The 25,403-nt window shown below is 43.5% G+C and overlaps 1 protein-coding gene across 1 annotated transcript in view; it reads left to right on the top strand.

The window, feature by feature from the left end:
* The window catches only part of LOC110523058 (gamma-aminobutyric acid receptor subunit gamma-3), a 257,745-nt gene that overhangs the window by 200,250 nt on the left and 32,092 nt on the right, over positions 1–25,403 (top strand). The gene's annotated exons all lie outside the window — the stretch shown is intronic.

The raw sequence follows: 25,403 nt of genomic DNA, 5'->3' as shown, positions 1-25,403 counted from the left end.
CCTTCCAGAAGGACAACCATCTCTGCAGCACTCCACCAATCAGGCCTTTATGGTAGAGTGTACAGACGGAAGCCACTCCTCAGTAAAAGGAACATGTCAGCCCACTTGGAGTTTGACAAAATTCACCTAATGGACTTTCAGACCGTAAGAACCAATATTCTCTGGTCTGATGAAACCAATATCGAACGCTTTGGCCTGAATGCCAAGCGTCACGTCTGGAGGAAACCTGCCACCATCCCTACGGTGAAGCATGATGGTGGTAGCATCATTCTATGGGGATGTTTTTCAGAGGCAGCGACTGGGAGACTAATCAGGATGGAGGGAAAGATGAATGGAGCAAAGTACAGTGAGATTCTTGATGAAAGCCAGCTCCAGAGTGCTAAGGACCTCAGACTAGGGTGAAGGTTCCCCTTCCAACAGGACAATGACCCTAAGCACACAGCCAAGACAAAGCAGGGTTGACTTCGGGACAAGTCTCAATGTCCGTGAGTGACCCAGCCAGAGCCCGGACTTGGGAGAATGGGAGAAACTCCCCAAATACAGGTGTGCCAAGCTTGTGGTGTCATACTCAAGAATACTCAAGGCTGTAATTTCTGCCAAAGGTGCTTCAACAAAGTACTGAGTAAAGGGTCTGAATACTTATGTAATACTGTTTTTGCTTCGTTGTTATGGGGGGTTTGTGTGTATTTTTTTAATGCTTTATCTCGCTAAACGATACCACTTTTCAATTCCTCATCAATTCACGGGGCCTTAAAAGTTCAAACAGTACACAATACAAGTGGATGATCTTGTTCCTGTAGTGTGAACCAGATTACAGGTTACAGTGAAAAGCTTCCTCTTGAGCGACATCTTGATAAAACCAGTCAATATTCAGGTCACCCAGAAAATAGACGAAAAATATATTATTCTTTGGGATAGCCCCCTTTTGTTTTACATTTTCACTTAAAATGACGTACCCAAGTCTAATTGCCTGTAGATTAGGCCTTGAAGCAAGGATATGCATATTATTGGTACCATTTGAAAGGAAACACTTGTAAGTTTATGTAAATGTGAATTGAATGTAGGAGAATATAACACAATAGACCTGGTAGAAGAAAATACAAAGAAAAAAAAAAAAATTCTACCATCTTCGAAATTCAACAAAGATCCCACATCTAGCCATCACTCTGGTTGTAATTCCGATGGTGTCCACAAGATGGCAGAAGTGAAAAGTTTCCGACGGATAAATTGAAGTATGAGCAAAGTACATGACATTTAGTGTGAAGTCACCCAGGTACATTTGGACAAATCGTGAAGGAGACATTTAAAAAAAAAAAAATCTGCAAGAATATCGTCAAATCTGTATGCTTGGACTTTGACTTAGCTTTTCCAGTATTAGTAGCCATATTGTAAGTTCAACATTTGCAAAACTTCATAATTCTCCATATTCTTGTAATTTTTGTCCAAAAGGAAAAGACTGGCTGTCGCACAAGGTTAGTAGCTTCATTTTACAACAGATACAGGGTTTCCGGATACTCCCGTAAAACCCATCTAGCTAGCTTCGTTTGACCCCGATTGGTGCTTATTTGACAAAGATACAGTCGATCAAATGAAGACCGGCCACACCATTGGCGTGCCATAAGGGCGTCGCTCTCTGACCATATTTGGTGTCCTATAGGATATACTAAACCCCTAATGATATAGTAAAGTCTGGTTACGTTCTAGGATCTCTGAGGAATACATACGAACGTGATTTGACTGGTTGAAACAACGTTTAGGGTTAGATTTTCACAGATTAATTTCTTTGCAAATTGAACAAGTGGGAAAAAAATTGATTGCGCATTCTATATGGACCTTTTTAGGATATGAAAGGATTTTATCTAACAAAATGACACTTCATGTTATCTCTGGGACCCTTTGGATTATAAATCAGAGCAAGATTTCAGAATGTAAGTACACATTTCACCTTCAGAGGTGAATCTATCAAACCTTTCGTGGTGAAAAAAGTTTTTTGTTTTTAGGAGCTCTCCTCAAACAATAGCATGGCTTTTTGTCACAGAAATGGCTACTGTACATTGGACAGTGCAGTTATATTAACAAGAATTTAAGCTTTCAGCCGATATAAGACACTTGTATGTACCGATATTTGTTTCTCTAAAATCTGCGATCGTGACACAATGTGATCGTGACACAAAAACCGTAATTAATATCACATACACACATATTATCCAGATGCTGACTGTTAGCACTTGGTCGCCTATAGCCACAAAAGAATGGGCTTGAGCTGAGGCAGGTGAACCTGCAACCACATCACTTCAATAACATTTAACATGAGATCCTCTCTAAGCTTGATGGGAATATGCCTCTGAATATACACAGCAACACCACCCCATAGGGTCCCTTTGGGCTCCCGAGTGGCGCTGCAGTCTAAGGCACTGCATCTCAGTGCTTGAGGCGTCACTACAGACACCCTGGTTCGAATCCAGGCTGTATCACAATCGGCCGTGATTGGGAGTCCCTTAGGGCGGCCCACAATTGACCCAGCGTCGTCCGGGTTTGGCCGGTGTAGGCCGTTATTGTAAATAAGAATTTGTCCTTAACTGACTTGCCTAGTTAAATAAAGTTTTTAAAAAAAATAAAAATAATAGGTATTCGTTATATCCCTTGCTACTACTGTATCATCAAAGGAAATATATTAGTCTCAGAGATGGTGTGAATGTTATGAATGTTATCTGATGTAAACAAGTTATTGATTTCATGAACCTTATTTCTAAGCCCATCTAAGCCCATTAATATATGTAGCTTATCTTTCACCCTTTCATCAGTAGCTTATCTGAGATGTAAAAAAATGACATTATTCGTCAGTCAATCAGAAACGTTTGAGTGTAAGTGAGCTAGTCTCGCCAGGCGGACAATTTGCCTGTCACAGCCGATGGAAACAATGTCCCCGTGCTCTCTGGCAGCTTTCATGGCTGATATCAGCACTTTTGGCTTTTCATCGATGATTTTCCCGTTTTTTTTTTTTTTTTCCGTCTCATGTGGAGACTCTGGGATTCCATAACAATGTTATTTTACCTTCTTCTATAGTAGAGAATCCTTTTTCCCTGCCGTTGTTAACATAGATTCACAGACAGTGCTGATGTCGTTTCTCGTGGACCAGTTGTCATCTTTTTTCAGCCCTGTTTCATCAAGCACTCCCTGGAAGAAATTGTTGTAAAGGCTCCTTGTAGAATGATTTTTGTTGGTTTAAAAGATCTTTCACCTGCGCTAGGGAAACACTGACCTTGGCAGCTTTAGGTGGGAACTTCGAGTAACTTTGGTAGCTATACCAGTTCCAGCTAGTCTGTCAGGATCAACAAGTATATAAACCAATCTTTGTCAGGAAACACTGTCACAACTTTACAAAAACAACAAACTGAGCTCTCTTGTTCTGATGACCAAAATGAATCGAAAATGTCACACATTTCCACGCAATAAGGGGGACGAAACTAACTCAAGCTAAAATTATCTTACTGTAAATTAAATGAAAGAACATGATCGTGGTTGTTGACGTGACGCCTCCACCGTTGTTTCTCACTGAGGTTTTAAAAAGATATCTATGTGGAAAGTATTCAGACATACTTTTCAGTCATATTTGCGTGCTTTATATGTCATGTGGAAACGATTTGTTGTATGTAGCTAATGTAAAAATAATTTTCACATTCATAAAAAAATGTATACGATTCACATTTGTTATACTAGCTCTTCATGATTCTGAATAAAACATCGGCAATTTGAACAAATGAAAAAGTAGATTGTGCTGAGTTACTGGCACATTGAACCATGTTGCAGCTCAATCTAGAATCGGCTTCCTATTTCGCAACAAAGCATCCTTCACTCATGCTGCCAAACATACCCTCGTAAAACTGACGATCTGGGTACTGTTGTCGGATGCTCTTTACTGCCGAGGAGCACTGTAGGCCTGGTGTCGGCACTGGTGGTACTGGGCTGGTGACACACAACTCAGGGCGAGTGCGGGGAGCAGGAACAGGACGTACTGGAATGTGAAGGCGTACTGGAAGTCTGGAGTGTAGAGCTGACACAACCCCTCCTGGCTGGATGTTTATTTTCTCCCTGCAAATGCACATACTGGGCTGTGTAGACTCACCGGAGACACAGTACTCAAAGCCAGCGCAGGATATCCTGGTCCAAGAAGGTACACTGGAGACCAGGAGTGCTGAGCCGGCACCCTCCTTCCTTGCTGGATGCCCATTCTAGCCCGACACCGGGCTAGAATAGCGCACTGGAGACATCGTGAGATTCTTGTTCTGTGAGGTTAGACCATGATCCAGAATTATTATGTGAGGTTAGACCATGATCCAGGATTATTCTGTGAGATTACACCATGATCCAGAATAGTTATGTGAGATTAGACCATGATCCAGAATAGTTCTGTAAGGTTAGACCATGATCCAGAATAGTTCTGTGAGATTAGACCATGATCCAGAATAGTTCTGTGAGGTTAGACCATGATCCAGAATAGTTCTGTGAGGTTAGACCATGATCCAGAATAGTTCTGTGAGGTTAGACCATGATCCAGAATAGTTCTGTGAGATTAGACCATGATCCAGAATAGTTCTGTGAGGTTAGACCATGATCCAGAATAGTTCTGTGAGATTAGACCATGATCCAGAATAGTTCTGTGAGGTTAGACCATGATCCAGAATAGTTCTGTGAGATTAGACCATGATCCAGAATAGTTCTGAGGTTAGACCATGATCCAGAATAGTTCTGTGAGGTTAGACCATGATCCAGAATAGTTCTGTGAGATTAGACCATGATCCAGAATAGTTCTGTGAGATTAGACCATGATCCAGAATAGTTCTGAGGTTAGACCATGATCCAGAATTATTATGTGAGGTTAGACCATGATCCAGGATTATTCTGTGAGGTTAGACCATGATCCAGGATTATTCTGTGAGGTTAGACCATGATCCAGAATAGTTCTGTGAGATTAGACCATGATCCAGAATAGTTCTGTGAGATTAGACCATGATCCAGAATAGTTCTGAAAAATATACTTCAATAGTTCTGAAAACCTTGCTGCAATGATATGCTGATGTGTCGTGATTTTGTTAAATAGACATGGGGTGGCCTGCAGAATATATTCTACCTTGGGCATTCAGGTCACTAAATCCGCGCCTTGCATAGTTTATTACCTCATGGTATTCTCCAGAAGTGGTTGTGCCATCTCTCAAAGACTAGGTCGTTTGTTTTGTTGAGTGATGATGTTTGAGGAAAAATACTGGAGAGATTCCCTGAACATCTCTGATTTAGTGTTGGTTGAGTGTTCGGTACAATTCTAGAGTGTTGGCTTGAATGTGTCTGAATGTGCTATAGGGTCTTTGGAAGGTGCTGTTGGAATGTGTTATAGGGAGTTGGCAAGTGAGTTTACCAGGCATGGTTTGGATTTTATGATTGCATTTCATTTCCTAAACAGTGTTTGACTGTCCTTTTATATTCAAGTGTTGGCAGAAACAACAGATCCATGTTGTAGGTTACAGCACAGGTCCTTTGTCTTGGCAGAAACAATAGATCTGTGTTGTAGGTTTCAGCACAGGTCACTTACTGCAATTGATTATTATTGTTTAATTTATTCATGTTTTCATAGTCCTGCAGAAAAATTACTCATTTCAGAGCCACAATGCATTCTGGGTATATTATTATCTCAACGATGTTAAGGATTAAATGGAATTGTAGGTGACATTTAAAAAAGCCAAGCAATTACATGATTCTAGTGTGCTTCCTGCTTCAGGCTGGTTTTGTGGTAAGAGTCATTCATTGTCATGATATCACAGTCTATGATGAGGCTGGTTAATATACAATGCATTCGGAAAGCATTCAGACCCCTTGACTTTTTACACATTTTGTTACGTTACAGCCTTATTATATATAACATAAAATATATATTTTCAAATGAATTAAATACAACTGTTTCTCATCAATCTACACAAAATACCCCATAATGACAATGCGAAAACAGGTTATTATAAATGTTTGCAAATTGATTAAAAAAAAACCTAAGTGTTCAGACCCTTTGCTATTAGACTCGAAATTGAGCTCAGGTGCATCCTGTTTCCATTGATCACACTTGAAATGTTTCTACAACTTGATTAGAGTCCACCTGTGGTAAGTTCAATTGACTAGACATGATTTGGAAAGGCACACACCTGTCTATATAAGGTCCTACAGTTGACAGTGCATGTCAGAGAAAAAAAACAAGCCATGAGGTCGAAGGAATTGTCTGTAGAGCTCCGAGACAGGATTGTGTAGAGGCACAGATCTGGGGACGGGTACCAAAAATTGTCTGCAGCATTGAAGGTCCCCAAGAACACAGTGGCCTCCATCATTCTTAAATGGAAGAAGTTTGGAACCACCAAGACTGGCCGCCCAGCCAAACTGAGCAATCAGGGGAGACTGTCATTAGTCAGGGAGGTGACCAAGAACCAAATGGTCATTCTAACAGAGCTCTAGAGATCCTCTGTGGAGATGGGAGAACCTGCCAGAAGGACAACCATCTCTGCAGCACTCCACCAATCAGGCCTTTATGGTAGAGTACCCATACGGAAGCCACTTCTCAGTAAAAGGCACAAGACAGCCCCCTTTGAGTTTGCCAGAAGGCACCTAAAGGACTCTCAGACCATGAGAAACAAGATTCTCTGGTCTGATGAAACCAAGATTGAACTCTTTGGCCTGAATGCCAAGCATCACGTCTGGAGGAAACCTGGCACCATCCCTATGGTGAAGCATGGTGGTGGCAGCATCATGCTGTGGGGATGTTTTTCAGCGGCAGGGACCGGGAGACTAGTCAGAATCGAGGCAAAGATGAATAGAGCAATGTACAGAGAGATCCTTGATGAAAACCTGCTCCAGAGTGGTCAGGACCTCAGACTGGGGTGAAGGTTCACCTTCCAACAGGACAACAACCCTAAGCACAGAACCAATACAATGCAGGAGTGGCTTCGGGACAAGTATCTGAATGTCCTTGAGTGGCCCAGCCAGAGCCTGGACTTGAACCCGATCTAACATCTCTGAAGAGACGTGAAAATAGCTGTGCAGCGACGCTCCCCATCCAATCTGACAGAGCTTGAGAGGGTCTGTAGAGAAGAATGGGAGAAACACCCCAAATACAGATGTGCCAAGTTTGTAGCGTCATACCCAAGAAGAATCAAGGCTGTAATCGCGGCCAAAGGTGCTTCAACAAAGTACTGATTAAAGGGTCTGAATACTTATGTAAATGTGCTATTTACGTTCTTTATTTTATACATTTGCAAACGTTTCAAAAAAATATAGTTTTTGCTTTGTCAATATGGTGTATTGTGTGTAGACTGATGATGAAAAAAAACCAATTGAATCCATTTTAGAATAATGCTGTAACGTAACAAAATGTGGAAAAAGTCAATGAGTCTGAATACTTTCCGACTACACTGTAAGTCCATTCATTGTGGGTCTTATCCCTGTATGCATTGAGGCTTGGCTGGCCGACACACACCATGCATTGAACTCTTTCTTTATTTTACAGTCGTGGCCAAAAGTTTTGAGAATGACACATATTCATTTCCACAAAGTTTGCTGCTTCAGTGTGTTTAGATATTTTTGTCAGATGTTACCATGGAATACTGAAGTATAATTACAAGCATTTCATAAGTGTCAAAGGCTTTTATTGACAATAACATGAAGTTGATGCAAAGAGTCAATATTTGCAGTGTTGACCCTTCTTATTCAAGACCTGTGCAATCCACCGTGGCTGTCAATTAACTTCTGGGCCACATCCTGACTGATGGCAGCCCATTCTTGCATAATCAATGCTTGGAGTTGGTCAGAATCTTTTGTCCACCCGCCTCAATGGGATTAAGATCTGGGGAGTTTCCTGGTCATGGACCCAAATATTGATGTTTTGTTCCCCGCGCCACTTAGTTATCACTTTTGCCTTATGGCAAGGTGCTCCATCATGCTGGAAAAGGCGTTGTTTCGTCACCAAACTGTTCCTGGATGGTTGGGAGAAGTTGCTCTCGGAGGATGTGTTGGTACCATTCTTTATTCATGGCTGTGTTCTTAGGCAAAATTGTGAGTGAGCCCATTCCCTTGGCTGCGAAGCAACCACACACATGAATGGGCTCAGGATGCTTTACTGTTGGCATGACACAGGACTGATGGTAGCGCTCACCTTGTCTTCTCCGGACAAGCTTTTTTCCAGATGCCCCAAACAATTGGAAAGGCGATTCATCAGAGAAAATGACTTTACCCCAGTCCTCAGCAGTCCGATCCCTGTACCTTTTGCAGAATATCAGTCTGTCCCTGATGTTTTTCCTGGAGAGAAGTGGCTTCTTTGCTGCCCTTCTTGACACCAGGCCATCCTCCAAAAGCCTTCGCCTAACTGTGCGTGCAGATGCACTCACACCTGCCTGCTGCCATTCCTGAGCAAGCTCTGTACTGGTCGTGCCCCGATCCCGCACCTGAACAAACTTTAGGAAACAGTCCTGTCGCTTGCTGGACTTTCTTGGGCGCCCTGAAGCCTTCTTCACAACAATTGAACCGCTCTCCTTTAAGTTCTTGATGATCCGATAAATGGTTAATTTAGGTGCAATCTTACTGGCAGCAATATCCTTGCCTGTGAAGCCCTTTTTGTGCAAAGCAATGATGACGGCACGTGTTTCCTTGCAGGTAACCATGGTTGACAGAGGAAGAACAATGATTCCAAGCACCACCCTCCTTTTGAAGCTTCCAGTCTGTTATTCAAACTCAATCAGCATGACAGAGTGATCTCCAGCCTTGTCCTCGTAAACACTAACGAGAGAATCACTGACATGATGTCATGACATGATGTCAGCTGGTCCTTTTTTTGAAATGCAGTGAAAACGTTTGGGGGGGATTCAGTTCATTTGCATGGCAAAGAGGGACTTTGCAATTAATTGCAATTCATCCGATCACTCTTCATAACATTCTGAAGTATATGCATATGGAGTACATACAAACTGAGGCAGCAGAATTTGTGAAAATGTATATTTGTGTCATTCTCAAAACTTTTGGCCACGACTGTAGTGTCACAATTGACTACAAAGTGTAAAAAGGATAATTTTGGTTTAAAAAAAAGAGTTTAATACAACAAGTAAATGACGGTTCGGTTTGGATTACAATTATGTAAACAATTCATGCATCCTTTACCAAGCTCCAAGTGCAAATCACCACCCACTTCACTTCCCTTATCAATGTGGATTGTGAATCTAGCATTAGAATGACACATTCCCTGAACAAATTCAGTGATATCTGCTAACCAGACGTGTCGACCTCTCATTAAGCGATGGCTCTGTTGTTGGACCTTAGTACCCATATGTGGAGTAGGTGGTTGGAGTTTGTTGGTCCCCAGTGGTGGTGAATTGTTTTATTTATTTAATATACCGGTGGCGAAACCATAAACTGCTGGTTATGTATATTTTGATAATCATTATCATCGCTAGCATAACTAGCTGTCTAACATTAGCCTACCTCAATACAACTCTGATTTCTCTTGGAAACACATTTCAAAATAAGGCAAATAATTTGTAGGAAAACCTTTTGTCATGATTGTTATGTTGCCAGATTGACTTTAGATGCAGTTTAACTTGAACCAGCTAACTAAAATTGAGGGGATAACCATATTTTAACTAGCTAACGTTAGCATTGCTAGATTCTTTTTTTTTCGAAACCCTGCTAGTAACAGTAATGGCATTACCATCTCTCTAAAGTAAATTTGACGACGTAAAATGGCAATGTTGTTTCCTACTAATTATTTGCCTACTTTAGCAATGTCATCGTAGTTCCATGCCAGTATAAGTTAGTGTAATAACAAAACAGTCACATTAGCCTCCGAGGTGCAGTCCATGTCCAGGGCATAAATAAATACTGAATGCGGCTATGGTGGTACTAGCTAACTCATGTCTGACTACAACAGCTGACCATAGCAAATGGCCACAGTAAAACATGTCACAGTTGGTTGCATAGTGTAATAGCCTGAATCTAATCCAATCGGGAACCAGTCAATCTACACCTGTAAAGCACGGAATTAGTCTCATAATCACACGACACAAGTTGTGACAATTCCTCCGTTGTAGCCAGTCTCCCTCGACTCTTATGAAAAGGACACACCATTATGAGGCCTCTGATAGTGACCCGAGTTTCTGCCCTGTTGACACAGACGGCTTCATCAACAACGACAGGTTATGTGTGTTACGTTTAAATGTGAAAATGTATATTAAATAAAAACCAGTTTGATAAACTAGTAGACTAATTCCCCAGCCAAGCAGATACAACTAGTAGACTAATTCCCCAGCCAAGCAGATACAACTAGTAGACTAATTCCCCAGCCAAGCAGATACAACTAGTAGACTAATTCCCCAGCCAAGCAGATACAACTAGTAGACGAATTCCCCAGCCAAGCAGATACATTTATTCTCCATCCAACCCATTTATTCTCCATCCAACCCATTTATTCTCCATCCATCCCATTAATTCTCCATCCATCCCATTAATTCTCCATCCAACCCATTTATTCTTCATCCAACCCATTTATTCTCCATCCAACCCATTTATTCTCCATCCAACCCATTTATTCTCCATCCAACCCATTTATTCTCCATCCAACCCATTTATTCTCCATCCAACCCATTTATTCTCCATCCATCCCATTTATTCTCCATCCAACCCATTTATTCTCCATCCAACCCATTTAGTCTCCATCCAACCCATTTATTCTCCATCCAACCCATTTATTCTCCATCCAACCCATTTATTCTCCATCCAACCCATTTATTCTCCATCCAACCCATTTATTCTCCATCCAACCCATTTATTCTCCATCCAACCCATTTATTCTCCATCCAACCCATTTATTCTCCATCCAACCCATTTATTCTCCATCCTTCCCATTTATTCTCCATCCAACCCATTTATTCTCCATCCAACCCATTTATTCTCCATCCATCCCATTTATTCTCCATCCAACCCATTTATTCTCCATCCAACCCATTTATTCTCCATCCAACCCATTTATTCTCCATCCAACCCATTTATTCTCCATCCAACCCATTTATTCTCCATCCAACCCATTTATTCTCCATCCATCCCATTTATTCTCCATCCAACCCATTTATTCTCCATCCAACCCATTTATTCTCCATCCATCCCATTTATTCTCCATCCAACCCATTTATTCTCCATCCAACCCATTTATTCTCCATCCATCCCATTTATTCTCCATCCAACCCATTTATTCTCCATCCAACCCATTTATTCTCCATCCATCCCATTTATTCTCCATCCAACCCATTTATTCTCCATCCAACCCATTTATTCTCCATCCAACCCATTTATTCTCCATCCAACCCATTTATTCTCCATCCATCCCATTTATTCTCCATCCAACCCATTTATTCTCCATCCAACCCATTTATTCTCCATCCATCCCATTTATTCTCCATCCAACCCATTTATTCTCCATCCATCCCATTTATTCTCCATCCAACCCATGTATTCAGATCTGTTAGTTCAAAGAGGATCGTTTCTAAGGTAATCCATTGAGCCAAGTTATTGTTCATTAGCGTCATACATTTACATTCATTCTCTTAATATAGCCTGTATTCTTCTTGTGCAATGTATAGCTTAGTGTTCTATTTGTCTGTCTGGACTGTCTGCCTGTCTTGGTGAGAATCTTCATTTAATAAAATACTTATTTTGTTTGTCTGCCTATTAGTATTTTACATTTAAGTATGACCTCCTAAAACTACAACCGTCGTTTTGGCGTCATGGGAATGTAACATTTTAATACATTTAAACATTTTACTTGCCTAAAATCATGTGACATGAAACACTTTTAATTCCTTGTATTTTAATGGCAGTGTTATTTATTACTAATAATTAATATAATAATGTGTAAAATTAGACATTCAATTTAAGACTCGGTTTCAACAATCATCAGCTGATTCAGAAAAATCATTTTCAGAATGACAGTAAAGTGAATAGGTTTTTATAAGTTGTTTTGATGTCTCATCCATTACGAAAAGGATAGTCCAAACTATACAGGCCAGACATGTAGACCTATAGCATATTTAAAACATGTTCAAAAGCAAAAAATATATACAATTAATTTTATCCAACGGCTTCACCCGAGTGTCCACACCAGACAGCGTAGGACAGCACTATTCCAACGTTATAGTCTTGTGAATCTCTCTGGCATATTTTGTCAAACTATTGTTACTTTGTGTCTCTTAAATCACAATGTTTCAATTTCTATAGTCATGAGGCAGTTAATTGAAATGTCACAATGTTCTCCAACGGTGAACATTTAATTTAGGCCAAATGAAGAACAGCTATGCATGATGTAATGAACAGGCGCTAACACAAACATTGTAACACGTTATTAAAAACAATACTCAAACAGGCAGCTATTCTGCGTCACATTTTATGATGTCTGAAGTGAAATAGAAAGATGAACACCGCGTTGGTTCCACCAGGCTAATCATTACCACCGTCGGATAATGTAATCAGTACTCTGTGTGTTTGTGTGACCAACCAGTATCTTTGAGGGGCCAGGAGCTGCTCTACGCTGCCATACCCATCATTGGGTTGCTCTCAAAGACCTCACCCCCCCAGCCTCACCTCTTGTCTGCTCACCAACTGTTGTTGATGGGGAGATCAGAATTAAGTAGGTTTAGTCTGACCTGTTCAAACTTCAGCATAGGACAAGTGATATCAAACACAAATAGGTACAAACTGCCTTTGGTAATAGAACAGTGACTATGTGTGTGTTCACAGAAACATATATGGAGACTTGCAAGATGTGACAACTTCCAGACAGGCTAGATACTGATGTCTCTGAATGGACAGAGACCTGGCACTCTGACAGACAGGCTAGATACTGATTTCTCTGAATGGAGAGAGACCTGGCACTCTGACAGACAGGCTAGATACTGATGTCTCTGAATGGAGAGAGACCTGGCACTCTGAAAGACAGATACTGATGTCTCTGAATGGACAGAGACCTGGCACTCTGACAGACAGGCTTGATACTGATGTCTCTGAATGGAGAGAGACCTGGCACTCTAACAGACAGGCTAGATACTGATGTCTCTGAATGGAGAGAGATCTGGCACTCTGACAGACAGATACTGATATCTCTGAATGGACAGAGACCTGGCACTCTGAAAGACAGATACTGATGTCTCTGAATGGACAGAGACCTGGCACTCTGACAGACAGGCTTGATACTGATGTCTCTGAATGGAGAGAGATCTGGCACTCTGACAGACAGATACTGATATCTCTGAATGGACAGAGACCTGGCACTCTGACAGACAGATACTGATGTCACTGAATGGACAGAGACCTGGCACTCTGACAGACAGGCTTGATACTGATGTCTCCGAATGGACAGAGACCTGGCACTGTGACAGACAGGCTTGATACTGATGCCTCTGAATGGAGAGAGATCTGGTACTCTGACAGACAGATACTGATATCTCTGAATGGACAGAGACCTGGCACTCTGAAAGACAGATACTGATGTCTCTGAATGGACAGAGACCTGGCACTCTGACAGACAGGCTTGATACTGATGTCTCTGAATGGAGAGAGACCTGGCACTCTGACAGACAGGCTTGATACTGATGTCTCTGAATGGAGAGAAAGACTTGGCACTCTGACAGACAGGCTTGATACTGATGTCTCTGAATGGAGAGAAAGACTTGGCACTCTGACAGACAGGCTTGATACTGATGTCTCTGAATGGAGAGAAAGACTTGGCACTCTGACAGACAGATACTGATGTCTCTGAATGGAGAGAGACCTGGCACTGCTTTAACATTTCGCTAGACAACTTTTACTTGTCTTGTGTTTTTTTAAATTATTGAATGGCATCAGCCAATATGGGGAGGGAGGAACACTGTATATTCTGAACCAGGATTAGTCCATATGGGGAGGGAGGAACCCTGTATATTCTGGACCAGGATCAGTCCATATGGGGAGGGAGGAACCCTGTGTATTCTGGACCAGGATCAGTCCATATGGGGAGGGAGGAACCCTGTGTATTCTGGACCAGGATCAGTGAACATGAGGAGGGAGGAACCCTGTGTATTCTGGACCAGGATCAGGTATCAGTCAATATGAGGAGGGAGAAACCCTGTGTATTCTGGACCAGGATCAGTCCATATGGGGAGGGAGAAACCCTGTGTATTCTGGACCAGGATCAGTACATATGGGGAGGGAGAAACCCTGTGTATTCTGGACCAGGATCAGTCCATATGGGGAGGGAGAAACCCTGTGTATTCTCGATCAGGGAACTCCTGTTATATACGGGACATCACACAGGAAGAACACTTCTTCAATGGTTTTATGTAAAGGATGGTTCTAGATCAGGGAACTCCTGTTATATATGGGACATCACACAGGAAGAACACTTCTTCAATGGTTTTATGTAAAGGATGGTTCTGGATCAGGGAACTCCTGTTATATACGGGACATCACACAGGAAGAACACTTCTTCTATGGTTTTATGTAAAGGATGGTTCTGGATCAGGGAACTCCTGTTATATACGGGACATCACACAGGAAGAACACTTCTTCAATGGTTTTATGTAAAGGATGGTTCTGGATCAGGGAACTCCTGTTATATATGGGACATCACACAGGATAACACTTCTTCAATGGTTTTATGTAAAGGATGGTTCTGGATCAGGGAACTCCTGTTATATATGGGACATCACACAGGAAGAACACTTCTTCTATGGTTTTATGTAAAGGATGGTTCTGGATCAGGGAACTCCTGTTATATATGGGGCATCACACAGGAAGAACACTTCTTCTATGGTTTTATGTAAAGGATGGTTCTGGATCAGGGAACTCCTGTTATATAGGGGACATCACACAGGAAGAACACTTCTTCTATGGTTTTATGTAAAGGATGGTTCTGGATCAGGGAACTCCTGTTATATACGGGACATCACACAGGATAACACTTCTTCTATGGTTTTACTCTGACAGATAGGCTTGATACTGACACTTCTTCTATGGTTTTACTCTGACAGACAGGTTTGATACTGACACTTCTTCTATGGTATTATGTAAAGGATGGTTTATTCTATATGGACCTGTTACTACATTTAAAAGTTATCAAAACACTTAGTTTTAGAATATCTACAGAAACTCAGCATTCTCATATTGATCTGTAGCAGGTATTCCCAAACTGGGGTAATGCCGTCGGAATGTGATTCACATTTGATTTTTTAAACAGTTTCAAACGGTCCATTTTCCAACGGGGCTGTACATTTAGGTGAGGTTTTTTTCTTCTCTAGCCTGAGTAGCCTTGTTTCACTGCCAAAATTGAAACCATCTAGTGTTCTGCGAAATAACACAATGTCAAATAATTAATATCCAATCACATGAACCGTCTCGCAGAAATTCCACTAACGGTCCGTATGTTACCAAACGTAGCTGTGCTGATGACGCAAAAGCCATGACAGGGAGACATAGTGGAGTGGTAACGCGCATACAAGCAGTTGCTCCTGATGTCACTTGGATACACTGCATCATCCACCGAGAGGCTCTTGGGTACACTGCAGCATCCACCGAGAGGCTCTTGGGTACACTGCAGCATCCACCGAGAGGCTCTTGGGTACACTGCAGCATCCACCGAGAGGCTCTTTGGTACACTGCAGCATTCACTGAGAGGCTCTTGGGTACACTGCAGCATCCACCGAGAGGCTCTTGGGTACACTGCAGCATCCACCGAGAGGCTCTTGCTGCCAAGGGAATACCTGACAGCTCGAAAGGTGTTTTGGACACTACAGTGAAAATGGTTCACTTAAAACAAGGGCCCTGAACTCTTGTGCATTTTCAGCAATATGGGCAGCGACCATGTAACGCTTCTACAGCATACAGAAGGGCGCAGGTTATCAAGGGGCAAAGTATTAACCTGTCTACGATATTGGTTCCCAATTGGGAATCAACCCTCCCACGTTCAGCTGAAACGGTGGCGCATGGAACGCAAAAATATTCTTAAAAATATTTAACCTCCACACATTAACAAGTCCAATAGCTCAAATGAAAGATAAACACGTTGTTCATCTAGCCAGCAAGTCAGATTTCTAAAATGTTTTACGGCGAAAACATAGCACATATATATGTAAAACCACCACCAGACACAGCTCATTTCAATAGCCAAAACATGCAATCAACAAACGCAGGATTAAAAAATAAATCGCTCACTAACCTTTTGAAAATCTTCATCAGATGACAGTAATATGACATGTTACACAGTACATATTTTTTTTTTCAATAATATGCCATTTATATCCATAAATGTCCATTTACAGTGAGTTCACGTTCAGAAATTACTCAAAAATGCCCGCAGGAAATCTAGGTAGCGCGGCAAGATAACGTAAATAGACATCATAAACTTTGACTAAATATACATGTTCTACATATAGTTAGAAAGATACACTGCTTCTTTATGCAACCGCTTTGTTAGATTTATTTTTAACGTTACAGAAATCGCACACTATTCAATATGCTGAGACAGCGCTCAGTTCCAAGCTACATTTCTACGTAATGTTGGAGTCAACAGAAACACAGATTTAAGCATAAATATTCCCTTACCTTCGATGGTCTTCGTTCAGAATGTTCTGGAAGGCTTCATACTTACCCAATACATCATTTGGTTTCAAGTCTTGCGTCTTTGTATTAGCTACTGCTAATAACATCAGCTGAAATGCACCCAAAACGTCCTCTGGTCCGGAAAAGTTGCTCATCAAAACTTCAAAATTACATATTATATGTCGACTAAACAGGTCAAACTAAGTGCAGAAGCAAGCTTTATGATGTTTTAGACACGCAAAACAAACTTCAATTCAATCGGCCATCGTCTGCCCTTCTCTTGAGTGCTGGAACAAAGGAATGGCTGGGACCAATTCGCGCCCCTACGCACAGCCTATTCTCTCGTGGCACGCACTAATTTCACTCCCATAGGGTCAATTCTCGCGGGATTTGAACGATTCAAAGCTCTACTGAAAGAGGACATCTAGCGGAAGAGATAGAAAGTCTCCCCAGAATCATAACTGGTTGGGAAGGGTGGGGGCCATGACGTCAAAGTTGCTCCAACTTTCATGGCCACAAAAACTAGTTTGGAAGAATGCCTGCCCTGTGAGTTCTGCTATACTTACAGACATAATTCCAACGGTTTTAGAATCTTTAGAGTGTTTTCTATCCAATAATAATTTTATTTTATTAATTTTATTTTATTAATATATTTGCATATATATATATTGCATATATATTTTTAGATTTTTTTTCCAGTTTACTAGGGGTACCCAATCTCTCCAAAGGGGGCATATGTCTGCCATATCCTTAACAGGTTTTAACAGGGTTTTTTTAATTAAGAGTTTTCTTAACTGAACATAATTTAAACTTGTCTGACTGCTTGCATGATAGGCCAGTCTTGTGAGAAACCCATCTGGGTGATGTCTTGATGAATGATCTGAATCTAGGATACAGGGACTCTCCGCAACTATGTGCAGGACAAAATTGAGGCTATGATTAAGAAGTTGGAGCTCCTCTCTGTCTGCATTAACAAGAACAACACACAGGTCTTTCCATCATTGTATGATTTTTTTTTGTGTTTGCAAATGAACTCAATCAATCAATCAAATTTATTTTATATAGCCCTTCGTACATCAGCTGATATCTCAAAGTGCTGTACAGAAACCCAGCCTAAAACCCCAAACAGCAAGCAATGCAGGTGAAGAAGCACGGTGGCTAGGAAAAACTCCCTAGAAAGGCCAAAACCTAGGAAGAAACCTAGAGAGGAACCAGGCTATGTGGGGTGGCCAGTCCTCTTCTGGCTGTGCCGGGTGGAGATTATAACAAAACATGGTCAAGATGTTCAAATGTTCATAAATGACCAGCATGGCAGAATAGTTGAAACTGGAGCAGCAGCACAGTCAGGTGGACTGGGGACAGCCAGACAGGATGACCACATCAGTGACTCAACCCACTCAGGTGACGCACCCCCTCCAGGGACGGCATGAGAGAGCCCCAGTAAAGCCAGTGACTCAGCCCCTGTAATAGGGTTAGAGGCAGAGAATCCCAGTGGAAAGAGGGGAACCGGCCAGGCAGAGACAGCAAGGGTGGTTCGTTGCTCCAGAGCCTTTCCGTTCACCCTCCCACTCCTGGGCCAGACTACACTCAATCATATGACCCACTGAAGAGATGAGTCTTCAGTAGAGACTTAAAGGTTGAGACCGAGTTTGCGTCTCTGACATGGGTAGGCAGACCGTTCCATAAAAATGGAGCTCTATAGGAGAAAGCCCTGCCTCCAGCTGTTTGCTTAAAAATTCTAGGGACAATTAGGAGGCCTGCGTCTTGTGACCGTAGCGTACGTGTAGGTATGTACGGCAGGACCAAATCAGAGAGATAGATAGGAGCAAGCCCATGTAATGCTTTGTAGGTTAGCAGTAAAACCTTGAAATCGGCCCTTGCTTTGACAGGAAGCCAGTGCAGAGAGGCTAGCACTGGAGTAATATGATCAAATTTTTTGGTTCTAGTCAGGATTCTAGCAGCCGTATTTAGCACTAACTGAAGTTTATTTAGTGCTTTATCCGGGTAGCCGGAAAGTAGAGCATTGCAGTAGTCTAACCTGGAAGTGACAAAAGCATGGATTAATTTTTCTGCATCATTTTTGGACAGAAAGTTCCTGATTTTTGCAATGTTACGTAGATGGAAAAAAGCTGTCCTTGAAATGGTCTTGATATGTTCTTCAAAAGAGAGATCAGGGTCCAGAGTAACGCCGAGGTCCTTCACAGTTTTATTTGAGACGACTGTACAACCATTAAGATTAATTGTCAGATTCAACAGAAGATCTGTTTGTTTCTTGGGACCTAGAACAAGCATCTCTGTTTTGTCCGAGTTTAAAAGTAGAAAGTTTGCAGCCATCCACTTCCTTATGTCTGAAACACATTCTTCTAGCAAGGGCAATTTTGGGGCTTCACCATGTTTAATTGAAATGTACAGCTGTGTGTCATCCGCATAGCAGTGAAAGTTAACATTAACAAGCTCATGGACAATGTCAAACGTGATAAAGCGAAATACCTGAGTGAGTTGGGTGCTCAATTAAGCAGGTACTTTCCCGAAACGGAGTCGTTAATCCCTTTCATGCCTCCAGTCCACTTACCAATATCTGAACAAGAGAGACTCATCGAAATTGCAACAAGTGGTTCTGTGAAAATGTAATCAGAAGCCACTACCAGATTTCTGGATAGGGCTGCGCTCAGAGTATCCTGCCTTGGTAAATCACACTGTTAAGACACTGATGCCCTTTGCAACCATGTACCTATGTGAGAGTAGATTCTCAGCCATCACTAGCATGAAAACTAAATACAGGCACAGACTGTGGAAAACGATTTAAGACTGAGACTCTCTCCAATACAACCTAACATTGCAGAGTTATGTCCATCCTTTCAAGCACTCCCTTCTCATTAACCTGATGAACAAATAAGGTTTTATAGATGGTTAAATAAAGAGCAAAATGATTGATTATTACATTTGTGCCCTGGTCCTATAAGAGCTATTTGTCACTTCCCACGAGCCTGGTTGTGACGACAACTCACACAAATTCTTGTGTTTTAATAAATGTATGGTATTGTGTGTGTGTGTGTGTGTGTGTGTGTGTGTGTGTGTGTGTGTGTGTGTGTGTGTGTGTGTGTGTGTGTGTGTGTGTGTGTGTGTGTGTGTGTGTGTGTGTGTGTGTGTGTGTGTGTGTGTGTGTGTGTGTGTGTGTGGCAGGCTTACAATGATGGCAAAAAACAACATTTGAGAGTGCTCTAACCCTGGTGCTAGAGGGGGTACACAACTGGAGCTCTGGCATCTCACCGTACATCTGCCTGTAGTTATTGAACTCAACCTGCAGGAGGTTTGTTGTGACTGAGTGGAGAAGAAACCGCTGCGGACAAGGTTCTGACAGTGTCTTGGTGGTGGCAAGGACACACCCACATCAAACCACACCCCCAAGCCAACTCACGTTTGGCTTCTGTCATGGCCGCCAGCATTTCTTGAGGAGCAAGCCAAAAAACGAGGCCAAATCAGCGGGTGAAGTTCCCCTTCAAGCTCTTTGTCTTATTACATCCGTCCAAAAGGGAACTTTTAATTCATCAATTAAGGCAACCAGATCTCATGAATTAATGATTTGAATGAGGTTTAATATAAATGAGTGTCTCCGCTGTGCATTGTTACTGCTTAGTGTTTGACCTGCTTGCCTCTGGTCCAGAGAGATCGCTGATCATTTGTTTGTATTACAGGATTTGCATATTGCCTGTGTAAGCCAGGTTTTCGCCTTTGAAAAGTATTCTGTTGGGGCTCTGAACTCAGACAAAGATAATAAATGGAGGGATGCGGAACAAAGTTCCCCCCTTGCATTGTAGGAGAAGCTCATTCCACCCTTGCATTGTAGGAGAAGCTCATTCACATTCCTCATACCCTTCGGCTGATCTCTCTCTCTCTCTCTCTCTCTCTCTCTCTCTCTCTCTCCAACCCTCTCCTCCACTTCCCCTTTCACTTTCTTTATCTCCCTCTGTTCTCCCTTACCCACACTCTGTCCCTCTCCCCCGTTCTCTCCCTCTCCCCCGCTCTCTCCCTCTCCCCTGTTCTCTCCCTCTACCCTGTTCTCTCCCTCTACCCTGTTCTCTCCCTCTACCCTGTTCTCTCCCTCTCCCCCACTCTCTCCCTCTACCCTGTTCTCTCCCTCTACCCTGTTCTCCCCCTCTACCCTGTTCTCTCACCCTACCCTGTTCTCTCCCTCTACCCTGTTCTCTCCCTCTACCCTGTTCTCCCCCCCTACCCTGTTCTCTCCCCCTACCCTGTTCTCTCCCTCTCCCCCACTCTCTCCCTCTACTCTGTTCTCTCCCTCTACCCTGTTCTCTCCCTCTCCCCCACTCTCTCCCTCTCCCCCACTCTCTCCCTCTACCCTGTTCTCTCCCTCTACCCCGTTCTCTCCCTCTCCCCCACTCCTCCCCTACCCTGTTCTCTCCCTCTACCCTGTTCTCTCCCTCTACCCTGTTCTCTCCCTCTCCCCCACTCTCTCCCTCTCCCCCACTCTCTCCCTCTACCCTGTTCTCTCCCCCTACCCTGTTCTCTCCCCCTACCCTGTTCTCTCCCCCTACCCTGTTCTCTCCCTCTCCCCCACTCTCTCCTTCTACCCTGTTCTCTCCCTCTACCCTGTTTTCTCCCTCTCCCCCACTCTGTCCCTCTCCCCCACTCTGTCCCTCTCCCCAGCTCTGTCCCTCTCCCCCATTCTGTCCCTCTCCCCCACTCTGTCCCTCTCCCCAGCTCTGTCCCTCTCCCCCATTCTGTCCCTCTCCCCCACTCTGTCCCTCTCCCCACTCTGTCCCTCTCCCCCATTCTGTCCCTCTCCCCCATTCTGTCCCTCTCCCCAGCTCTGTCCCTCTCCCCAGCTCTGTCCCTCTCCCCCACTTTGTCCCTCTCCCCACTCTGTCCCTCTCCCCCATTCTGTCCCTCTCCCCACTCTGTCCCTCTCCCCCACTCTGTCCCTCTCCCCACTCTGTCCCTCTCCCCCATTCTGTCCCTCTCCCCAGCTCTGTCCCTCTCCCCAGCTCTGTCCCTCTCCCCCACTCTGTCCCTCTCCCCCATTCTGTCCCTCTCCCCCATTCTGTCCCTCTCCCCCATTCTGTCCCTCTCCCCCATTCTGTCCCTCTCCCCAGCTCTGTCCCTCTCCCCCACTCTGTCCCTCTACCCTGTTTTCTCCCTCTCCCCCACTCTGTCCCTCTCCCCACTCTGTCCCTCTCCCCCATTCTGTCCCTCTCCCCCGCTCTGTCCCTCTCCCCAGCTCTGTCCCTCTCCCCAGCTCTGTCCCTCTCCCCCACGCTGTCCCTCTCCCCCACTCTGTCCCTCTCCCCCATTCTGTCCCTCTCCCCAGCTCTGTCCTTCTCCCCCACTCTGTCCCTCTCTCCAGCTCTGTCCCTCTCCCCCACTCTGTCCCTCTCCCCCATTCTGTCCCTCTCCCCCATTCTGTCCCTCTCCCCAGCTCTGTCCCTCTCCCCCACTCTGTCCCTCTCCCCAGCTCTGTCCCTCTCCCCCACTCTGTCCCTCTCCCCCACTCTGTCCCTCTCCCCCACTCTGTCCCTCTCCCCCATTCTGTCCCTCTCCCCCATTCTGTCCCTCTCCCCAGCTCTGTCCCTCTCCCCCACTCTGTCCCTCTCCCCCACTCTGTCCCTCTCCCCCACTCTGTCCCTCTCCCCAGCTCTGTCCCTCTCCCCCACTCTGTCCCTCTCCCCCATTCTGTCCCTCTCCCCCACTCTGTCCCTCTCCCCCATTCTGTCCCTCTCCCCCATTCTGTCCCTCTCCCCCATTCTGTCCCTCTCCCCCATTCTGTCCCTCTCCCCACTCTGTCCCTCTCCCCCACTCTGTCCCTCTCCCCAGCTCTGTCCCTCTCCCCCACTCTGTCCCTCTCCCCCATTCTGTCCCTCTCCCCCACTCTGTCCCTCTCCCCCATTATGTCCCTCTCCCCAGCTCTGTCCCTCTCCCCCTCTCTGCTTTTGTCTTGCGGTTGATGCAGTGGCATTTTGCTCTGTGTTCGTCTCCACCTATCATTATGCCACCGTGTCACTCAGGATTATTTAGGCTCTGATTCAGTTTTTCCTGTTCATCAGAAGCAGGATGTAAACTGGGCTGAGAGAATATTAGCATTTAAACTGTCATGATAACCTCCTCACCTGTCATGATAACCTCCTCACCTGTCATGATAATCTCCTCACCTGTCATGATAACCTCCTCACCTGTCATGATAACCTCCTCACCTGTCATGATCGCCTCTTCACCTGTCATGATAACCTCCTCACCTGTCATGATAACCTCCTCACCTGTCATGATAACCTCCTCACCTGTCATGATCGCCTCCTCACCTGTCATGATAACCTCCTCACCTGTCATGATAACCTCCTCACCTGTCATGATAACCTCTTCACCTGTCATGATAACCTCCTCACCTGTCATGATAACCTCCTCACCTGTCATGATAACCTCCTCACCTGTCATGATAACCTCCTCACCTGTCATGATAACCTCCTCACCTGTCATGATAACCTCCTCACCTGTCATGATCGCCTCCTCACCTGTCATGATAACCTCCTCACCTGTCATGATAACCTCCTCACCTGTCATGATAACCTCTTCACCTGTCATGATAACCTCCTCACCTGTCATGATAACCTCCTCACCTGTCATGATAACCTCCTCACCTGTCATGATAACCTCCTCACCTGTCATGATAACCTCCTCACCTGTCATGATAACCTCCTCACCTGTCATGATCGCCTCTTCACCTGTCATGATCGCCTCTTCACCTTAGTCTGAAAAGCCAGATCCATCATATCCAAATGATTGTGAATTGTTGAGATTTTATGAAATATCAAATTTGGTAGAGGACTTTACTATTCCCATAGACCCGTGTTTAATTTAAACATACAATATAACATTTTGCCATATGATATTTAATTTTAACCAATTTTAACCATTTTAATTTAGCTCTACAGACCTTCATTAAGACCTATGAGGTTAGCTCTACAGACCATTAAAACCTATGAGGTTAGCTCTACAGACCTTCATTAAGAACTGAGTTTATCTCTACAGACCATTACGACCTATGAGGTTAGCTCTACAGACCTTCATTAAGACCTGAGGTTAGCCCTATGAGGTTAGCTCTACAGACCATTAAGACCTATGAGGTTAGCTCTACAGACCCTCATTAAGACCTGAGGTTAGCTCTACAGACCTTCATTAAGACCTATGAGGTTAGACCTATGAGGTTAGCTCTACAGACCTTCATTAAGACCTATGAGGTTAGACCTATGAGGTTAGCTCTACAGACCATTAAGACCTATGAGGTTAGACCTATGAGGTTAGCTCTACAGACCTTCATTAAGACCTATGAGGTTAGACCTATGAGGTTAGCGATACAGACCATTAAGACCTAAGGTTAGCTCTACAGACCTTCATAAAAACCTATGAGGTTAGACCTATGAGATTAGCTCTACAGACCATTAAGACCTATGAGGTTAGCTCTACAGACCATTAAGACCTATGATATTAGCTCTACAGACCATTAAGACCTATTAGGTTAGCTCTACAGACCATTAAGACCTGAGGTTAGCTCTACAAACCATTACGACCTGAGGTTAGCTCTACAAACCATTAAGACCTATGAGGTTAGCTCTACAGACCATTAAGACCTATGAGATTAGCTCTACAGACCATTAAGACCTATGAGGTTAGCTCTACAGACCATTAAGACCTGAGGTTAGCTCTACAGACCTTCATTAAGACCTATGAGGTTAGACCTATGAGGTTAGCTCTACAGACCTTCATTAAGACCTATGAGGTTAGACCTATGAGGTTAGCTCTACAGACCATTAAGACCTATGAGGTTAGACCTATGAGGTTAGCTCTACAGACCTTCATTAAGACCTATGAGGTTAGACCTATGAGGTTAGCTCTACAGACCATTAAGACCTAAGGTTAGCTCTACAGACCTTCATAAAAACCTATGAGGTTAGACCTATGAGATTAGCTCTACAGACCATTAAGACCTATGAGGTTAGCTCTACAGACCATTAAGACCTGAGGTTAGCTCTACAAACCATTACGACCTGAGGTTAGCTCTACAGACCATTAAGACCTATGAGGTTAGCTCTACAGACCTTCATTAAGACCTGAGGTTAGACCTATGAGGTTAGCTCTACAGACCATTAAGACATATGAGGTTAGCTCTACAGACCATTAAGACCTATGAGATTAGCTCTACAGACCATTAAGACCTATGAGGTTAGCTCTACAGACCATTAAGACCTATGAGATTAGCTCTACAGACCATTAAGACCTGAGGTTAGCTCTACAAACCATTACGATCTGAGGTTAGACCTATGAGGTTAGCTCTACAGACCTTCATTAAGACCTGAGGTTAGCTCTACAGACCTTCATTGAGACCTGAGGTCAGCTCTGCAAATGACCAGGTTTTTTTTCTCTCCCTGAAATCAGCCGTTGTCCCTTAATTGTTCATTTTAGATTAATATAGTTGATGCTGCGAGCATCAAGATGAATAGACTCAGTTGAATGTGTGAATAGCACAGCAATTAGACCATATTGATTGGACCAGACTAAGGTAAAATTCACGTTTTTTTTGTCTTCTTGAACCACAATGAATCATAGACATTGTGCTAGACTCTAGCTACACTACTTGACTAAAAGTATGTGGACACCTGCTGGCCAAACATCTCATTCCAAAATCATGAGCATTAATATGGAGTTGCTTTTGCTGCTATAACTGCCTCCACTCTTCTGGGGAGGCTTTCCAC

Source organism: Oncorhynchus mykiss, chromosome 5 (assembly GCF_013265735.2).
Source record: "Oncorhynchus mykiss isolate Arlee chromosome 5, USDA_OmykA_1.1, whole genome shotgun sequence".
Taxonomy (NCBI): Eukaryota; Metazoa; Chordata; class Actinopteri; order Salmoniformes; family Salmonidae; genus Oncorhynchus; species Oncorhynchus mykiss.
Note: the sequence above shows the minus strand (reverse complement) of the source record. Positions and strands in the feature narration are given on the sequence as shown.